This window comes from Wasmannia auropunctata, unplaced genomic scaffold (assembly GCF_000956235.1).
Source record: "Wasmannia auropunctata unplaced genomic scaffold, wasmannia.A_1.0 LD335207.1, whole genome shotgun sequence".
NCBI classification, from domain to species: Eukaryota; Metazoa; Arthropoda; class Insecta; order Hymenoptera; family Formicidae; genus Wasmannia; species Wasmannia auropunctata.
In genome coordinates, this window is record NW_012027683.1 from 527,421 (window position 1) to 548,393 (window position 20,973).

General features: G+C 41.9%; 1 protein-coding gene across 1 annotated transcript in view; it reads right to left on the reverse strand.

The window, feature by feature from the left end:
* Positions 1 to 11,529, reverse strand: part of LOC105457577 (SH3 and multiple ankyrin repeat domains protein 2) — an 81,401-nt gene extending 69,872 nt beyond the window's left edge. Inside the window, exon 1 of the mRNA XM_011702319.1 lies at positions 8,526 to 11,529. The gene's annotated coding sequence lies outside the window, so the exon portion shown is untranslated. The remainder of the gene's footprint in view (positions 1 to 8,525) is intronic.
* Positions 11,530 to 20,973: the final 9,444 nt, after the last annotated feature.

Sequence of the window (20,973 nt, forward strand, 5' to 3'; positions counted from 1 at the left end):
CGAAATCGCCTTAATCACGCGGGAGACCTCGAAATGCCCGTAACAACAACAACGCACTTAACAGCAACGCACGGGCAAACGAATGTGCGGCGTGTCGTGCACGTTTTGATCGAAAAACGAGACGAGACACGATAATACGTAATCCCCGCGGAGAGTTTTACGACGAGACGGATTTTACGCATCTCGTAGGTTTCCCCTTGTTATATATAGTTTCCTACGCCGCTGGACGTGAGCCGCACATCGGCTGCACTCGTGTCCTTTTAAAGGCGCATCCACACGTGCCTCGGCCGGAAAGGCCGAAGGGAAGCACGGGGTTGTGCGTGCAGCTCGGAAACTGGCTATAAATAGGTGTACAGGCGCGTTATTTCCCCCTAATCCGTAGGAATTGCGCGATATCGCGCCGCTCGCGCGATAGAGAGAGTTCGGGGACCGGTTTCCGCTAACGCGTTTCCGAAGGTGGCGTCTTTCCGCGCGCCACGTCTTTTAATGCGCTTTTAATGAAAAGGTTCCCACGAATATCCTAATTGCCGCGCGAGATTATTATTACGCGACATGTGTATGTGTGTGTGTGCGGTTAAACACCGGGATCTATTCGATCAACGGTCGAACCCCGATAAATTGATTGTAAGTAAGAATTCGCTAATTGCCGATGAACGACGGCGGGATAAGGTGCGCGAAATCGAGGTGAACCCGAGATGCGAGTCGCGTTGGCACATATCGCGCGATTAAAACCTCATTCCTCGATCCACTCTCGAATGATTTTTTTTTTTTTTTTGGTTTTGTTAATCGCGTTTCGTCACACGCCATTTGTAAACCTGATATCCCATTGCACGAAACATACGATAATCCGTTCGCAACATTCGTCTTGTGGATTTACTAATTTGGAGCGAACGAGTGAAAGGGGACCGGTCAAATTATTTCGCTGATAGTCGTAACCTGTTGTTAAGTGCGCGCGTTCGGCGAGAGACCGCCGCTTAAATCGCGAATGGTAATACGACGGTGATCGTAATGCGATATTAAGTATAATATACGATTTCCAAGTTATAACGACGGAGTGCAGCTTGCCATCAGTCCCCAACGAGCTTAAACAAAGAGGAAGGTCACCGTGCGTCTGGCTGGTATCGTAAATTAAGATACGCGATGCCTCAAAACATATAATTCTACACAAGAATTATTAAAATGGAGGCTATAGAAATAATGAAAATTAAAGCGTTCAAAGCAACATTGATGTAACTCACTTTTTTTTTGTTTTAAATTGCGACAGCAATTTAAGTTCAATCTTCTTAAATTAAAGATCCACTTGTGCTTACAAGTAAACATTTTAGATATTAAACATCTTTATTCAGAAACTCGGCTAAAATAATGATACGCGCGACGCAAAGTAATATTTTTCCCTTTTTCGATCGGCCATTATTGCTCTTAAAGCGTTCTTGAACGTTAATCGCGAACGTGCAACTCATCGCCCCTCATCGAACATCTTTGACTTTGACACGCGCGATATTTTCACCCATTAATAATTTATACACGACGTTTCAACGCGTTGTACCTCGTGGCGCAGTGGGGTGCACGAGGGAGGCGTTTACGATATCTGCCGATAGTTTCATAGTTCGTATCCGCATTATTACGCGTGCGCGTATCGGAAGATAGATCCGCGCAAGATAAGCTCGACCGACGAGCGGGGAGAGACAGAGAGAGAGAGAGAGAGAGAGAGAGAGGGGAGAGAAAAAGAAAATAGCTCTCGCGAGATTAATGGAGCCGACCGACCGTTCGCGCGCGCACGACGATAGGTCGAGGTTCTCAACACTTTCACCGAATAATACGTCGACACGTAACGACTGCTAATTGCATCTCGTAATTTTAATTAATCCGCGTCGCAAGGCGTGCCGGCAGGAAGACGGAAATTCCTGCAATCCAGTGACGTTGTATAAGGAAAAGACGTGAATAAGTGATACTTCCACGCGCGCGTAGCACACCTTCCGCGAAGATTCATCTCGCGTACTTGGAGTAAACAAGCTGCACCGCGGTCTTTCGTAATGTCTTCCGATATTTCATTGCGATTGCATAAGCACTAACATGCGAGATCGACCGCATTATTAGTTATAGAATTTTTCAGTCTGTCATCGGCAGAATTACGTTTGCCACGTTAAGTTTATCGTTCTATTGTTGAGGATAAACTCGGGGAACTCGTAATAAAACATTTTCGAGAAATAGGTGAAAATTTATTACTTTCACGGTTGTCTGTGAATGACGAAGTAATACGTAAAATAATTATACTGTTTTGACATCTATGGTTGCATAATGTAGAAGATGTAAGCGCGGCTGACTGACAAATGGAAGACATAATTATAGCCTTTAATGGATTCGTATAATATGAGCTGGCGAAAAGGTTTACGAGTAGGATCTCAAAAAAATGTTAACGGCCGTCCCGAAAAAAAAAAGTAATGCGAAGTGGCATCTCATGGGAATGCTAAATTATGAATTCTCTCGCGAGAGACAATAGCAGAAGCAGAAAGAAAGAAAGAAGAAATCGCGGGATCATTTATGAGAGGGAGATGCGAAAAAGGCGGGAAGCCTTTCGCCTTTATTTTACGGGAATCCCACGCGCGACAATTCCTAATTCTTCTTACACGCGATCTCGTAATCCTCCCGGCGGATCTCATCGGTTTTGAAAATCCTCCCCGTAAAATATCCGCAGATTTCCTCGATCCGTGCGACGCGCTGATCGATGAGATTATAACGAGAAACTATCGCTCGGAGCGAACTACTCTGTCGTCGTTATCTTTGGTCCAAAGCTATACTTTAGCTATACTTTAACGTAAGAGAAACTATCGATCTAGATTTACTATCGTAATATTTCGAATCTACTCGACGCGACTTTAATGGATACAGATAGTAATCAATTATTGATATCAAATATTTTTTGCTAATTTTTTCTACATCCCGGATTCGATAATATTATAGATTCAAACAAATAAAAGTTTTCTTATAAAAACGTAATTTAGAAGATTGGAATTTTTTTAAAGTTACTTTTAAATTTTTTCAAAAGTTTTGATATTTATTATATATATTTAAAATTAGTGTCATATTTCTCAGAATTCTTTACATTGCGATTAAAACAAATTTTCCTATATAAAATTCCTAAAATTTAGAGTTGCAAAAGTTAATTAAGTACATTAAGAATATTCTTTTATTAAAAATCTTTCTATTAAAAATATATTTTTTGGAACTCTTTTCGTTAAAATTCTACTAATACAGAACAGAATAGTAATGCCCACGACACTGACATTACATATATTGCTTAATAACACGGTTGAAGCCAGGGATTTAAATCAGTTCGGCGTGAATCGATTTCCTATCTCGGAGCGGATTAATCGTCGATAGAACACGTGGGCTACCGGATCACCTCTGCCCACGCGTTATAGGCGGTCCACGCTTCGCCGGTACGTAAGTTCGAGTGGGTTACACCACATACTTTCTTCGTTAACCCACTAGGAGACAGGACTTGGCGCGCAAGTAGAAGGAGAGAGAGAGAGAGAAAGAGGGAGATGGGAGAAGGGAAGCAACGTAGAGAGATCAGCATTATAAAGTTGGATATGCGCGCTGTTTTATGTCGACTCGTGCACGCAATGATGCCGCTCGCACTTTTACGTAATATGTACAAGCTCACCCGTAAGAGATAAAGTTTTAGCTTCGCGTCCTGGCGGAAAGAACGGCATCGCTCGGTGAGTGAACGTACATCCGAACAGGATGTTGTGTTTTCAAAAGCGAATAATCAGGATCTATTCTTCCTATATTTTGCTTCCACAGATACGATTACTCATGCTCGTAAATTTCCTTTGTCTAATATGAAGATCGTATTCAAATGTAAGCAATCGATATCGTATAAATAATTCGTTATTAAATATGTAACGGACATGGATTAATGTATTATTAAATATGTAATTTGTTTTTCTGATGTTGGGCGTGCCTGAGCTAGTCGACGCGAACTCTGAACGTAAGCGCATACGATTTGCCTATATTGAATGCGTAAAATGAAATTAATTTAAAGGTCTACCACTTTTTGCTTACCGTTAATTTTGTACTTACTACAGGGAGCAATGAAAACATTTCAAAAAGAAACATTAGTGACATTAATTAATTCTGTCTTCAAAGCAAGTCTGAGTAAAATATTCATATGCATAAGTAAAATATAAGAGTCTCCGTCTTGTAGAGAGTTTCTGATTTATGAATAAATTTACTCAAACGTAAATATTCTTAGCAAAATAGTTAATAAATTAAAAACTCGGAAATTGCTGTAAAAGCATATGGGAAATAAATTATCTTGAAAGAAACCACTTTAGAAGTGACTACTATTTTCATAGGAATTCAAGTGGAAATACGCAGCTCGCACATCGGAATATAAAAAGCGCATTAAAATCTTCGGCGTGACGAGTGTCGTGTACACGACATGCGAGAGCGCATAAATCTCGACGTTGACACGTATGCTGCATGCTGCACCATGCATTTCCGACCATTGTGCATCCGCGCTTCCCGGTTTTCTCTCCTCCGAACGAGCGACGCTTCCTCGCTGCTGGCGTAATTGGGAAGTTTCCGAGAGGCTCGTTCGTTCGTTCAATGATCGGTCGATCGATCGATACACCGCCGTCGCGGTAGCGTCGTGGCACCGCAGCCTGCGCAAGAACCTTGGAATTCCGCAAATTCCTGCGGTACCGTTTGACGCACCCTGCGTGTACGCTTTACACACGAGAGCTTCTTTCGACACTACGCGCAGATCCTCCAGGGTCAATGGCGTAGACGAAGGGAAGTTTCCCAACGAAGGGAAAGCCAAATAATAGCCGATTTGCACTGCGGATATAGACAAGATGCAGCTGTGTCGCCGCATATCTTTCTTATCGGACCGGCGGTGTAGATAAGAATCCATTTATTAAGCATCGCGCCGTCAACGTTCACTAATTTATCTGATTACGAATTTTGAAGCTGACGCATAAGATAAATACACGACGCATTTTTTTATGAGTCAACCGTTCCCTGCGCGATAATGTAATCATTTTTTTCTACATCCGTGACTTTCGCCGCAGTTATAATTATAACGATACGAATTTTCGTCGTAGAAAAATATACGCGACTCTAGATTAATTTCAAGGCTTCCGCTTACGCTATTGACTTGGGGATACGTATAGTCGCGGCCTGCACGCACCATACTGTCGGACACAGAGGCCCCGCGCGTGTACACATATCTTTAATATCTTCGCGGCGAATCGACATTCATTAGGATGCATTGGCATTCTTTCTGGCCATACATACTCAGGGAAGGAACGAACGGATAATGGTAGAATCTCTTCCTCGTACGGCCTTAACGACCAAGAAGTCTACTATTCCGCACATCCCTAACGTCCTGCATTGTACTTCCGCCGATTAGCTACGAACAACGACTAATAGCTCAAGTTATCATTTTGCCGGCGTACATCCGCATAAATCAGATTGCTGTTCCCGATAATTTATAGCCTCGCAAGTATATAGAATTAATCAAGCTGGTATCTTAAAAATAAAAGTTACGCGATACGTAAAATTTTGCGTGAAATTATAATGATTAAAAACAAAATTTAACTAATTTTGAAATAGCAGCGACGAAATATTAGTTAAAGTTGTAAACATCTATTATTAATGCATAAATTGTACGACATTGTGACTTATAACAAATAAGTACGACTCGTAAAAATAATCATTTCGCGGCTCTGAGCATAGACGTGAAACGCGTGATTTTTACCGATCTGCGTAACAAATCGTCGGTATGCAGAAATAAATCGATTCATCGCGTCTGTATGCGGTGCAGCAACAAGAAGAAGTGCTGCTGCATCGGCGCGGATGACGTCAGCAGTGACGATTGATTAGGCGGAAATAAGCACGGAGGAGCCCATATAACCCCACATTAGCCTAATGACCGCGAACGCAGGTGATCCGGTGATCTACGATCGATGCTCTTTCTCTCTCTATCCCTCCCTTCCTCCCACCCTCTCTTGCACTCGCAACGAGATATCCGCGGTGGATCCTATGGATAATCGCCACGGGATCACGGTCACGGATCCTGAGCTCGCGCTCGCGTTCGTCGTATACGCGTGTTTCGCGAGATAACAAGTTGCTCGCGCGCTCTCGTATCGCTGAATGCGCTTTCGCGAGGCGCGTACATACGCGCCTGTTTATTCAAAGTTAAAAGGGGGAGAGAAGAGCGACGCGGGCCGATAAGGTAATTTATATTCCGCGTTAAATACACACCGCAGCCGTTTTCTTCGGCCGCTAGTCTAGTAAACGGAGTAATGACGTTGTGTTTGATAAAGAACCTTAATCAAGCCCGCGGATGATAAAGCGGGCCTAACGAAGATGTAAGCCCGGCGATTAACCGCGTTGGAAAATTCTAGCTGTCGGTTATCGAGATATTGATGCGCGTTTCATTGCTACGTCCACTGCATGGGAGTGTATTTGTTTTTCTTATGCATTTGTCTGTCATGCGATGATCGAGAACGCGTTCCAAAGCTCCCATATTCCGAAATCATTTACTCATAGTGCAAATCTCCCTTTATATTCTGAGATACCTAAAGAATTGAACTATATTTATGATTTTGATATAACTTGTAGCCAGTAATTTTTTTACATTAAATTAAATATGCAACATTTAGGCTATAATACATTTTTACTTTATAAGTTATAACAATGTATTACACAATATTTTGTTGTTTAAATATGTATGTTAAATAAATCGTAGATCATCTGCAGTCTCTAAACAGTGCAATATTATTAATCCAAAAATATATTTGCTATAATGCTATAGATTCTATAGAACAAACGCGGAGTCATGCCGGCAGCTTTTGCAGGCAATTGATTAATAATTAAATGCTCATAATGATGATTGGCGCGCGTGCGTTTCTATAACGATTAATCGGTCTTGCGAAACGCACACACAGCAGCGTGTAATGAACATATTTCACGATTATCTACGCCATTTCGTGGCCACTTATTCATTCCTTCCCGATGACACGATAAAACGAAAATTTCCACGTGTATCGCTTTTAAAAACAACCATTGATCACGGTCTTTTATATGCGTCGAATTTAAACTGCGAGCTATTTAAAGACAATGTAATTGTAGTTTGCAAATGCGTGATACATAATGCATACACCGAGCCGAAATCGATAAGCTTTGCAGGCTCGCGGAGCAGCTTCCGAAATAAACAAAATGGGAGAAATTCAATTAAGGAGCACGAGCGACAGACAGCTAAATCAGCTAAATAAAAGCGAGAGCTGGTGGGCTGTGTTATTTTACGTTACGAAAAACGGACGACGAATCGATAAGCGGGCAATTAATCGGTATTGGATCCAGTTGAATTAGCATTTAAAGGACCTGACGCCTTTTAAGACCAGGGGCTAAACGCAAAACGGCATGGGAATTCATTAAAGGCAGAATTAATAACTCCACCGTCCGTCCATCAGTCTAATATGACTCTGTCTTTTACATCCCAGCCCCCTTAGGCAGGGCAAAAGTCTTTACGTGTTCGTTCTATCTTTTACACCTCTCGTTCTCTTACCTCGCCTTCTCCGACCGGCCTCTTCCTCTCGCGGATCGAAGAGAAATCAGATTCCCTGCGTCTCTGTATTCATCCCGCCGACGTGGACCATTATTATCGCTCCGCGTGTATTCGCCGAGCGATTTAGCAATACAAATCAATACGGAAGACACGATTCATACAACTATAATATTTTCTTTTTTTTCTCTCTCTCTCGCACAAAGGCCGCTCCTGAAATATTATCCTGGCAAGCCAATTAACTTTCAGCGCCATAACACGTTAAATATCTCAGGAGCAAAGATTGAAACTAATTTCTTTTTTATAACGCTCATTTCCACTTTCTACTTACAATTAGATAAAAAGCGAAAGCGCAAATCAATGCTTTTTTTTGTTTAACGGATTTCTGGACACAAATTTGAGGACTTTTAAGTATTCATGTATGTACATACGATTTATTCAAATTACCTACGTACGAATTGTAGATTCATGATACGGAGCGCATTTGCTTCAATGCCTCTGTCGTTTCTTACGTTTTTACCCGCGCAGGAAATAAATAACGGAATGTTTCGCTTCTATTTATCGTGCAAATATAAAGTTTTAAAAAATCTATCGCGCCATCGAATTTCCATTTGCGCAAATTGTCTGTCGGAAGTGCGACTTCCGATTGCCTGTGACGACTGTGCTACATAATGCACGAACGATCGCGCCCTAAGGCTCTAATATATTTATAGTCGTTACTAGACTCTCATTTCAGAAGCATGTCAGCTAAGATACTTGGAATGAAACGTTATTCTGATTGTGAAACGCGAACGGTTCAATGGTCACATTTTGATTAGAGGATTTAATTTCGGAGGCTCGAGGAAAAGGGACGATACAAAATGGCACGAGAAACGCGTCATATAACCGTCACGAAAATAAACAATTAATTCTGCACAACTACAAATGGAACTACAAATAATTTATTCACCCCTACAGTAGCTCCGTTGTCGCCCGACGTCTCCCAAGCCTTCTCCTCCTTCCTCCTGCTCGTCCCTCCGTTGCAGCTTCTTCATAACCCGACGCTCACTCGTGAAAATACTAATTACGATCGCGCGCGGTTTGATAATCGATACCTGGGATGGGAAGATCGTACACGTTCGTATTAATCATCGCGCGGCGTTTTACATGGCGTCTCCGATCTTTTATTGTATGCGCGGCACGCACTTTACTCCTTTATCCTATCGGACGAATAACGCGCGAAACATCTACTTTCGATAAATAACTGTCGTCTTAATACGCTTACGGGATCATAAATCATTCGCGTGCGGTCTCTAATCAATTACAGGAAATAATTGCATTTAGCGTCTTGTGGCACTTGACTTGATCGTATCCCGAGTAAAACTACGACACACACGCGGAACGGCTCGGGCCCGCTACCTGCCGCTTTGAATCTCGCCGCGTGAATGATAACAATATGACCGCGTGTAAACAGTAGCATGCCAAACGATGCAAAAACGAAGGCCAAATACATACCGAGCGTCGCGTGCAAGCTCAATTCGTGGAAATGTATACATCATGACGTAACTGTACATTGGTTATTATGTTCTGCTTATTTCGAGTAAATTTCGGCAAACTATAGTCACGTTTTACGAACTCATTAGCATCGCCTAAAATATGGGGGGTTAATTCTATTCGTAATACATTAATCTTTCGCAATTTTAATATTCAACCGATACGAGATCCAAAAGTCATTAAATATGTACTTGTACAATCCTCCAGAAATCAAAACTGTGTATTCCAAGAAAAATTTCACACACATTTGAGTTTTTTTCAAAATGCAATTGTTAAACTATATGAAAACTATCAACAGTTTCAACTAAATTCTTTGGCAGAAACGCGGCTAAATACGGACTTAAATCACAAACGAAATAACTTGCGCGCAATTTCTAACGTTGCAAGTTCACGTTCGCGAATTATAACGCATTCCATAACGCTCGAACGCGATACGATAAGTGTGTATCGCATCTAAATGCTCTCTCTTTCTCCTTCTCTTCATCTGTCCCTTTCTTTCTCTTTCTCTCTTTCTCTCTCTCTCTCTCTCTTGAAAACGGAATTCGAATGCAATTAGAAAGAAAACGGCGCGGCGCGGCAAGCAGGCAGTTATACGAACAATGCTCGATTTATATGTTAGGCGATCAAAGCACGAGCAACTTTCTAGTCGCGTGTTGCCAAGTAGCTAGTAAATCGCTCTCGGCGTTCCGCGTCTAACAACTTATAACGTAGACTGTATGCAATAACAAACAACGGTAACCCAGAAAGATAGAAAAAAGGAGCGCTTATCTTGGAGCGCTCGTGCGCATTGCATATTTCTGTACGAAGGACTATATACTTAAAGAAAACAAGACAGAATAATACAAGTATCGTTCTCCGTTTCGAAGTATAATACGTCTACATTTCTATTATCGACCGACCGTACACTTCCGCGCAACAACGCAAGACTTTTCTTGTTATCTTTTCAATAATTACATTCGAAAGTTTTTATAAGATATTATAAGGAACGGAGCAGAAGTACCGTTCGTATTACTAAAGTAAATATTAAAATGTAAGTTTTATATGTTGCTGACTCTCATAGTCTCGAATGATACCTTGAGAGTAAATTATAAAATAAGAACTCGGCGAAACACACGTGCATACATACACACAGCGGCTGCGAAACTTTTTGCATGCACGAGACGCGGCTAATTAGCGTAATTCAGACTGCGTTTCGCGAAGGGAGAGCGCTCACTTGCCGTTACGTTTTTTCTGTTGGTCATGTCGCCGTCGCACACCACCACCACCTACGCTCGACAGGATCGCTTGCAAATAAGCCAATTTCGCGTAACGAGCGCGGACGAGGAGGAAAGTCTCACCTCGGCGAAGGAAAATAAAGAGTGCGAAGAGCCGCGTCGTTGGCGTCTTTACGGTGTGTTGCTGAAACGGTTTCATATCGAGCGATGCCCCGATCAACGCAAGAGCGGTTGTGGATCCTAAATAATGATAATAACAACAAGAATGATGCTTGCATTATGCCGCGGCCGAGGGAGAGCCTGGGGCTCTCAGGTCCGAAGTGCAGAGAGAAATTCGCTCTCGGATACGAAGATCGCGTTCGTATTTCCCTCGTGTATGGGCGGACGTAAAACCGGCGAATTGGCTGATAAATAAAAAGTACTTGACTTCCGTCAAAGGGGAAGACATACTCTCGGCTCGCGAGAAGACGTTAAAGTTTTATGACGATGCCGAGAAACATCGCGCGTCGTACCAATTTTCACGTTGGCTCGACTCGAACCCACAGCTCGACTGGTGCGAAAGTCAAGTCTGGTGATACACACGCGAGTGAAAATCGTCTTCCTATATAATGGTCGATCGAAATGTTTAACATATACGACTTCTCATGGTTTTCTTGGCGCGGTCGCGTATATGGGTTTGTCTGTAAAATAAAACTTGTTTGCTAACGCCACGTATTGCATCCCATTCACGTTATTGTAAATTCGTCTCGTTCTTCTCTCTTTCTCTTCCTCTTTGATAAATGTAGTCATCGCTCTCTATACCTTTTAGAAATAATTTTTTTTGGTCTCCCCGATTAAATGTTTATTAATGTACAGATTAATGTACAGACAAGTACAGATAATATTTTTTCAGCTTTGTCTAAAATTTTAAATATTAAACACAATTATTATTACAATCATAACGCTCAATATTTCAGTCGGAATTGTACATGAAATGTTAATTGTATTGAAATGTTAAACTTGTGACGCCTTTGGTACCAATTATTGCACATTATTCGAAAACACCTACATTCGGCCATGTGATATACGCGCGATTGTTCGAAAGATAATTCGATACCGGACATGATATGTAATGAAATAAGATACCTCGACGTTACATTCGTAACGCGGCAGAATCGCGCGCGCGCGATGGAGACTTTTGCAATCAGTCCGAATACCCTCGTAGGTCGAAATTGACTTCGCCGTCGCGTTAATCGCGCCTCGATCTATCGAGTACTCTCCCTTGTTCCGGACTCGAATCTATCGAACGGATCGACAGGACGCGAGAGAAGAGGCCGAGCACGAGAAATCGCCGCTCGTAAATCACCAAGTCACCCTGTGTGTATATATTCCTGCACGGGTAGGCTCACCGAAGTCACTTACTTTTTTTTTCTTCTCCGCACGTGTGTGTTACCCGCACTCGAGACGAAAATAAAAAAGCAAGTAGAACCCGGCCGGAAACGCACACTTTTTCACTGCGCGACGATATTTTGGTTTGAAGATGTATTTTCGGCCAAATTTAATTTTCGACACATTTAGATGTGATACACCTCTATATAAAATGCAACGATTATATTAATTATATATTAATATTTTGAATAATTAATAAGAATATTATCATAATTTTAATATAATAATATATAATTTCGGTATCGCAATAATTAAATTTGATACAGTTTTCATACGCAAAACGTATTCATTGCCACATCATTTAATCTTCTATTAAAAAATCGAATTTTCGAAAGAAAAAGTTTAATCAGCGGCATGTGTCGCAGGATACCTGTCGCGCAATTTTCTGCGGTAAAAGTTAAACACTGGCAATGACGATGCATACCAAATGATACCGTTCGTTTACCATCAGCGCGTTAATAATTACGGGCCTCGAGGCGTGTCTAATGCTAGCCGACCTGCTTTAGATCGGCAAACGCGAAGTCGGAATAGTCGACTTTCGTCGATAAACTATCGCGTTTCCGTGGCGATCGGAGATGTAGGCCGTTTTTGCTGCTGTGCGTGAAAGTAATTAGATGTTTCAACGGGTATCTCCGGTTAAAACGTGTATCTTGACACATGGTTTTAATTCAAGCTGTCCATTTTCCATGGACGGCCGGCCTTGACCACGATACTCTAACGTGACTTATTTTATTTACATACAGTATCTACTCTTATAAGTATCATGATGGACAGTCGTAATTGCATACTCCTCTGAGATATGCCAACAATGTGCATTATCAGGACCACCATTATCAGGAACGTGCCGCGGAAATTAAGGGCGGGATAAATTAAATACATATTTCATTTACACTCGTCCTTTTTCTTTAACACGTTACATTTTTTGTAGAGATATACAATACGCCAATAAGTAACATTCAACATACACGTGTTTTTTCGAGTCTCATCATTAATCAACAAACGATGGGAAAAAAAAGTATCGCTACGTGCAACTGTGCCATTAATAAACTCGTCCCACCTTACGATGATAATCAAAAAATTCCGGGGAACGATATTGCGTTATTAAGGCACGCTTGCGTCGGCGAAGGGCTACTATATCGGAAAAGCACGCCTTGCGGTCCCGCATGATCATTTATTACGCACCAAACGGACCGAACGCGCGCGCGCTTCTTTGACGGGCGCAAATCGAAGGGGAGAGAGAGAGAAAGAGAGGAGGCGTAACGAACGCGTGTTAATTATCTTTCACGGATTACACGATCGGGTACACGCGCCGGAAGTCACGCGAGCTCCCGGCCGCGTGTATTGGTGTATCTTCGAGAAATAAACGAGAGACGCGGACGAAAACCGGGACGAAATGAGACATAAGCGGATTCCACGCTCGAAACGAGTTTATTCAAGTTCGCTGGGGTCCGTGCGATTTAATCAATCCTCGTGTAGTCGGTCATGGCCGATAAGATTATTACAATCGCTCATACGGATGCGCACTGTCGGATTAATAATTTTAATGCTACAGAAGATAAATATATTATAATACATCCTGAAGCATATTACTTGCGAAATTACATCGTGTCATAATTATTATCGAAAAAACAAACCGAACTTCTATTAATTAGTGTACTCATAAATAAATAATTACGAATAAATTACAATGCTATTAAAGATTAAATAGGAATAAGATCCTGATGAAGATGTAGAAAATCGCTCCGTCAAAATTAATACAGTCAATACAAGTTATTCGTCTGAATGTGATTATGCTGAACAGAAAATGTGACGTAACTCTTATCGATATATCTTACTTGCGTCGTTCATCTACACTCAGCTTAATTCCCCGAATGTAGAATGGATTATTAACCAACGCTATAAAGACGCCTTTCAATAGTCCTTAATGGCTATCTTCGTGCGATGCGTCGCGCCACTACATCTTTACGATATCGCAATCTTCTTCGACACGAGGAATGTCTTCTCTCGAATCATGACGGATGACGGACAGCCAACGCAGGAAAAACCACTACGGCACATCACACCAGATCAGGAAATTATGACGGAGGATTCTCCGTGAAGGAGAAACCTTCGTATTCCTATCACGATAAAATTGGTGATATGCACCGTCGCGGTCATTCCTACGTCGAAAAAAAAATACCTCGCAGCGAGAAAACGTCGGGAACTCTCTTGGGACGCACCCTTTCCGCAGCTCCGCATTCGACCACGAAAATGAAATGAAAAACAACGTGAGAAATTGAAAAATATTTTTTTCTTCTTTTAAAATATTTTATGAAATTAGAAATAGCTATTTTGTCCACTTTGTACTTGTGAGAGAAAGATTGGTTTGAGGAAAAAACGTAGCGTGTAAAGAAGGAAAAAGTAGAAAGCGGTTTTGCGTAAATCATCGTCTGGAGAGATTCCGCAAGAAAAAATTGAAGATAATAAAACGCGAGATGATGCTAAAGACAAAGAACGTTCCACAATACGTTTAAGACGCGCAAAGAATTGTTAGTGCAACGAGAAGTTCGCAGCGAGAAGTTGTTAGCGATAAGGCGGACCGTCAGTGCTGATAAAAGTGAGACGCAGTGCCGACGGGACGAAATCGGAGTAAAAAAAAAAAGGGAGAAAGCAAAATAGAGTCACGCAAGTGATTTGCGTTCTGTGACGTGCAGCGGCGGGTTGTCTGAGCAAAGGCGGGACTTAATTGCGGTACACGGCGCGGAAAAAAAAAAGAGAAATAAAATTTGTTTACTGCGAGAAACTTTCGAGGCGACTTGTGCGAAGGAAGAAAAGCCAAGTGTGAAACGCTCCGGCGTCTCTTTAAAGTGTCAAAATAAATTTAGCGGAACGGATAACGGCTGTGCATTTACGCGAGTATTTATCAAGGTTCTACGATCTATAAACTCACAATACTTTTATTGTCTTATATAACCGTTAAACGCGGCAATAAAATTCTCTTGTAATCGAGTGAGCGTTGAACTTCCCCTTCGATTTTTACGACACCGATCAATCTCCGCTCGTCTTTGCCGTATATTTACTGTCGATCAACTAATGCGCGCAAGAATGTTACAAGGCCAACATAACGGAATGAGCGACTCGATTGGGCCAATGCATAATCGACTGAGTTCGAAAGTACAACTAATTAGATTTGCGGCCGTATATGCGGCGGCGACTGCGGCGTACTTAATGTACGTATGCATTGCTGCATGCACCACCGTGTAAGATGTAACGAGAGGTAACGTGCAATCTCCAGTAATAAGTGCGGCCGGTATGCCTGTGCTTGGCCTGGTATGCAAACACGCTCGCGCGCGCACAAACTCCCACCGTCTTATCGACACATCGGAATCGTCATGATAAAACACGACAGCGAAAGAGCGTTCGCTTTATCAGAAGCAGGTAGATGGCGAGTACATATCATATTTATAACGTTCCAAGATTATGCAGTTGCAAGTTCAATGAATGATAAGGCGTTCCTTTCTCCGTACGCTATCGCAGCGTCGTATAACGTATATACGATAGACTGGAAAATGGTCATTTATCTACGTGATAATCCGGCTTTCGTGAGAACGTTACGTGACTCTTGCCCCTGTAACTATCCACTTGAATATCTTATACTCCTGGAGGATATACAGAGATGAACGTGCGTTAAGAGTTTTGCGGTAAGGAAATTCCGTACCGCGATCACGTCGACGAATAAGACCCTTTGCGCCCTGCAGTAGACAAAGTAATTATTTCGAACATCAGTAGCTGCGCGTCCGGGAAGCATGAATATGCATAGGCGAGGACGCATTTGTATGCGCTTAAGAGAATTTCGATATACACGTTCGCGTCGTCGTGAAAACTGAAAGGAAGGGAACCTTGGTGTTCCTTTCACGAAACGCAATAAAATGCGGAGTCGCACAATCGTCTTTCTACCGTGAGCGCCCGACCGACGTTCGCGCTCAGCTGACGGGCGCGAAAAGTGGCGAGAGTGAATTTTAATAAAATAGTAATAGACCTTTCCCTTTTTCTTTATCGGCGGAGAAAGGATCGTTACGCCGCGCGCCGGCGAGGAGGTCGTTCGCGTCTCGATGACGGAATCACTTTCCTTTCGGTGGAAATCACGCGTGTGATTCAGACGTTTCGTATGCGCGCGATCGTACGAGACCCGCGAGAGGAGAATTCGTACACTTCGCCGCGAAAGAATCTTTCGCGATCGAATATCGCTTAAAGGCTTAAAAGCGTGTATACCCGGCCCCGATTTCATACGCGCGCATTAAAAGTTGCGCGCCGGTTAACGATCGTAAATTAGATGAACGCAAGTTTTATACACATCGACGGAAAATAGCGTGAGAAGAGTTTCTCCTTGAAACCAACGCAGCGAGAGGCGCCGAGCATAATTTTCGTAGCTGGACGAGGGCGTTTTTATCGCCGCTCTCGAGAGCTTGCACAACTCTTGCAAAACTCTTGCGCTTTTTTTTTTACGACGCGATTCTTTCGCAGCAACCAGAGGAATCTGTCGCGTGTCCCGCGCTTTGCGAGCGCAGACGCGTGCGTGATGCAATTTCCTTCCTGGCAGCGGGCACAACGTGCCGCACTCATGTGCGCGGAGAGATAAGGCCATATCCTATCGAGCACAATAACACACCGACACAGGCGTCGTAAAAATATCGCTCTCGCACGTACGTGAAAGAAAGACGAAATATATGTCGCGTACTTGACTGGATGAGCCGACAAATACATATACGCGTGTATACTTTCGACGTGTCGCTTTAACTTTACATTACGTGAGTGTCAAAGGCGACAGTAACGCCAATGATTTATTTGATAGAGCACTCGATGGCTCCGAAAACGAAAATATACAGCGCACGGCCTGTCGTAAATGTTTAGCGATTCGATAGTAAGGGGAAGATACTCGATGCGGTGCATAAGGGATAAAACGACGGAGGATAAAATCGATGGAAGTTAGCAAGCTCTCTCGAGAAACGCGAAACAATCCACGTCGAAAAGACCGTGCTATCGAATGATTTATAAATGACACTGTTCCGCTTCGCGACTTCTCGGCTTTTCGTCTCGATATTTTTGCCCGGTACCATCCCGCGGCGCGGCTTACAATACGATCGTTTCTTCCGATCCGACATTCAATCACGAACGAGCCGATCAGCTTCTTAGAAGCCATTTCGTTCGTTCACCTTACGACAATGCCGGGCAAAAACCAGCGAAAGAGAATGTACGTGCGTTCGATTCTTTGCATTACACATAATGCGATACTGTAAACTCTCATAAAAATTCTCATATTTAAATACACAGGATATATACAACATATTTGCTGAACAAATTTTATCGTTATTTCCATTAACAATATAACTGAATTATATTACCAATAATTTATTAGAATATAATTTTCCATTAATAATAATCCAATTTGTATTTTTGTTGATAATAAAATATATAGATATTAAAAAATATATATATATGTATGCAGCGATTCGATCCATTTTATATTTACTCATAAAAGGACAAAAGATCTTATAGAACATGGAAGCGGAGGTTACCAATTGCACTGCATGCTTCGATCCATGGATCATTCCATCGCGCTGCCCGAAGGAAGTAGAATCGTTGGATCGGTATTTAGCGGAGCCGTTATCGCCATTAAATATGGCCGAACGCACGTATTACAACTTCCAACATTTGTATACGACGTATAGCATACATACTTTTCCTTTGAGACCACCCTCTACTACTTCCTCGTATAGTTATCGAATGTAATATCGACGTAATAATACCGACGTAATGTAACGTAATGTCTTTTCAAAGAGAAAAACCTACTTTGCACTTAAATTGCAAACGAAGAAGTATGGATGTTACTTTACTGAATAAGATCGTAGACGACGTAGACCGATCGCGTTTTTGTCACACAGCCGCGTAAGAATTTTAATGATGTGCAAATAGGAGCAAGATTACTTACGAATGCATTTACCGCTCGTGGCTCAAGGTGAAACGTTATAGCTGATGAATTCCGACAACTAATTATCCCATGATGCCTCGTTAGTTTTAAGAGTCATGCGAGATAGAAGCTGATTTTTCCAATGCTGAGATGACGAGGTAAAATAGAGATGAGTAAGGATACCGAAGTATTATTAAGTTTATAAAGATATTTGTAAAGCTGATGTGAAGCGATTAGCATTCCGCAAGCAGACAGGAAAGTGACAGAAAAAACGAGAACATAATTAAGAATCTACAGAGATAGAAAATATATCTATATAATAAAAATAATATAAAAAATTATATATTAATTTAATCATAAATAAATCTTGATTAATGCGTGATTTCTTGTAAAGTATACCAAAATAGAATAATTCCTAGATAAAGAGGGCCCCATATTTCCAAAGACTCGCTTCCAGTCATTGTGACGAATGGTTCGGGTTTTGTCGGAAGCTTGATTGATCGCACGAACGACTTCATCCGATGACGACGTCACCAGAGAATACCTGTGCGGACGTGGAAACTACACAGCACTTTCATTGTCACACTCCCGGTCAGGTGATCGAGAACGAAGCTTGAATCTGTTTAATTAAGAAAAAGAAAGCTAATAGTACGATAATATGAAGAAAGTATACGATAGAGATTCAATGTCTTCTTCAACAGAAAAATAGATACCTGAAATCTGACGACAAATCCTACTATCACCAATTAATTCGCGAGGTGAGAGATCGATAAGACGTCCAATTTTCACTCTCCAATCGCGATACCAATAGGATCGATGGCGAAATATTGGAACGAAGCGAGCTGGCATGAAGAACGAACCAGCACGCTCGAGAAGAGAAGACGAACTGAGGCTACGGAACGTGGTGGGCTCGACGATTCGTTCGTGTGGAATCACTTTTCGAGATCGTCTTTGGTTTCAACTCGCAACGGTCGGACAATGTTGCTACCCTCACCGTCGAGCGTCGTCAGCATCGTTAGTGATCCGATAAGAGTAACGTGCCTTAAGGTCTACTTAGAATGACACTCAAACTATCATGCGAGAATAGTTTATATACGATTGGCGACGTATTTCTTATCTCAAAGAGAGATACTTAAGACTCCGTGACATTTATCTTTCTCTCTCGATAACATACTTTATATTTTAATTCAAAATCTTTTTCGCAAATTTTAATAATCATGAAATTTGTGTGCAATAGAATTAATAGTAATAGTATTAATATTTGTTTAGAATGCCTTATCATAAAGATCAACAACAATCTTTATATAATGCAATAGAGCAATGCTAAAAAAATTTTCATCTAAATAGGCTTATATTATATTCTCTACCACGAATAAAAAAGGATACAAATAGTGACGAAAGAAGTGAGAAGAACGAAACCAGTAACCTGATATCTGGCTTCGTAGCGGCGAACGTAAGCACGTTTAGTCTAACCGTCGACAGAAGTGGAGCGAGTTGAACAGAACGATGAAGTCAAAATAATATCTGTGTTCATATAAACTGATAAAGAAGCCAAAGTTTACAGAAAATTATTTCTAAATTAGCTATCTAAAAAAGTCTAAGAAATTTTCGACCTCTTATATTCTCAGAAAGCGTAAGAATAGAAGAGACATACGCAAACCTTGACCTCTAAGACCGGTATCCCCGCCTCTAAAAAAAAGTTCAACTGTATACTATAATTAAGTGTTCATTTATTACTAATTTATTACTCTAATCGCGAATTTATTGCTCCTACCCATTCAAAGGAAATTAATATAATAAATTCGCGACCAGAGTAATAAATCAGCAATAAATAAACACTTAATTATGGCATATAGTCGAATTTTCTTTTTAGTGATGAGGGCGCTAGGTTCACAGAGAGGTGAACCCTTGTTCGTTCAAGAATTTACGAAGTTGGCAAAACTTGAATTATTCTCAAGCATCGTGGATAAAGGAGTAAAACAAAGTACGTCATTACGCTCCCTAATGACAAACCAGAGGAGTAAAAATTACTCGAGTATAAATCTTGAAGGCTGAAACGTCAAAATTACACGAAGTCCCTTCGAAAGCGGAACAGAAGAATTATCGCGTCGTATGTCATGCTCCCGCGACCACCCGCGAACCCGCCGAAGGTTGCCTTTCCTCGACAGTAATAATCGACATTCGCTCGAGTCAAGAGCGGCCGTTTCGCTCGATATTTTCAGCGTATACGCACGCGGCGGCGTGCGAGAGGTCCTACCGGTCGCGAATATCGCGCGCGGCGCGGCGGCGGAGAAGGAAAGGGGACCCGTGAGAACCTGAACGGCACGATCGCTTAATTGCGTCTAAACCGCGCAAATATTACCGTATTACGTGCACGTTTAATACGCCAATGAGCGCACACACACCACACCACCGCGCGTCGCGCACCCACGCGGGCGCGGGCTCGTTCTCCCGATGTGTTCCGGGGCGCTAATTACAAACGAGATACGCTCGCAGACTCGTACGCGCCCGGTCGATCTCCGTTCCGCGGTTGTATTACGTGGGGCTTTACAAGTGTGTACGTTATGCGATGATAACCATACTAACCGCCACAACCCCGGGGATAGGTTACGATCCTCCTGTAACAGGGGCGTGGCATCCACTGCACGCGCGGTGGATGTATACGCGTAATGCATGCGGCACATACACCCGCGCTACATGCGAAATTTATACAACCGACGTGTTTTCACTCCGACCATTCGTCGGCCTTCTGCAGCCCGGCCGCATAAATTCGCGCGCGGTTCGCACGAGATTTCGTTACGTGCTTGCGCGCGTTCTCAGAGTTCCGCGGCGCAAGTATGCCGGGTGTGTATGTGTGTGTGTGTTTGCCAGAATTACAGTTGAGATAAATCAAGCTGCATCAAAGTATGCCAGAGTAGGTCAGAGTAAGCCAAAATGGCATTCAGTATAGATCTGATTAAATTACATCAATATGGATTAAATTACGTCGAATCAAGATATGCTAGAATGTATCAGAATCAGAGAGAAAGAAAAACCATAAAGTAAAACTATAATTTATTAATCTATCACAGTTGTTATCTACATATATTGTTCCGCGTTTTCTGTAGCTTCTTGTCAATTATTATCGATCTTTTTTTTTTCTAATCTAAACTCAATCCTTAAAAGGAATACCAGGACATCAATCTAATTGATAATTTTATCATATTGAAAAATTCAGTGCAAAGAAAAAATTAATTACTACAATCTGATATCTGCAATTATAATTAGATCACCTT